The sequence below is a fragment of the Volvox carteri genome (genome assembly GCF_000143455.1).
Source record: "Volvox carteri f. nagariensis unplaced genomic scaffold VOLCAscaffold_44, whole genome shotgun sequence".
Classification (NCBI taxonomy): Eukaryota; Viridiplantae; Chlorophyta; class Chlorophyceae; order Chlamydomonadales; family Volvocaceae; genus Volvox; species Volvox carteri.
The window spans coordinates 1,099,746-1,100,848 of record NW_003307587.1 but is presented as its reverse complement, the minus strand read 5'-3'; positions in this window follow the sequence as shown (position 1 = coordinate 1,100,848).

Below are 1,103 nucleotides of genomic sequence, written 5' to 3'. Positions count from 1 at the left end.
CGGCATACTATTATTATTTCTATATTAGGACTGTCAGTAGGGAGGATTGGCACCTTCAACCAGCCAAACATGCCAGCATGTTGCCCCTGCTACTGTGAAACACCATGATGTGAAGTCGAGCTGCCGCGTCCACAGGTCGTTTGGCATGCAGGAATGCACAGAATAATGACTGACATTCATCACATCCGCCTGCTCCTGTTCCTGTGTACAGACCTGCCTACATCCCCATAACCCTAGAGTGCACCGCGGTTCTACAAACTTAGGGCCATTGACAGTACCGGGGTGCCATACATCCTCCCTCTTCAACGTGTGTGTACACGGTTGTGATGTGTGTCTGGCTGTCTTAACAAGCTGTCCTTATCCCCACGGCTGGCTTCCACCCATGGCTGGCCACATAACACTGACATATGCACATACGCTGGTGCCGCCTTTCCTTCAGACTGAGGTGTGCACATTACCATAATCCATCATGCACGTGATGCATGGAAAGACACTTTCGCTGCCGTACGGCAGCAGCTGGATGGGGTCATTGCGGCCAGCCTACGAAGCAGCTATGATTGTAGCCAGCTGCTTCACCATAAGCCCTGGATGATTCAAGATTAAGTGTAGGGTGTTTCAAGAGCAATTTACATACAGATGTTATACCGAGATTTCCGTACAACATCATCATTCTATAACGACATCAGAAGGCACAGTAGCAGCTCCAACTCAACAACTGTTCATGAAGTAAATGTATGAACATAACTCATGCTAACTGTGACAACAGTGCAACAAACGTTAACAATGGCAACCACAAGCAGTGCTCTAGCATGTTTGCCGCAACTCAGAGAAAGTTTCAAGCAATACAGGCCATGCACAAAGGAGGTACATCTGAATGCCTTCCTGCTGGCGATGGACATATCCTGCCTGCGGCAAGGCGAAGAACTGGTGGCGATCCATGAAGGAAGAACATGGGTGGCCAGTGCGCCTGCTGAAGCAAAGCCTATATCTGTTTTTCCAGTCACTTTTCGTAGTGACTCGCAGGTATGCCTCCTGCACTTGTTAAAGGTACCCGGCGGGGATGTGACTAGTCTAGGATGTCGGAGCTCGACCAGTCACTCAAG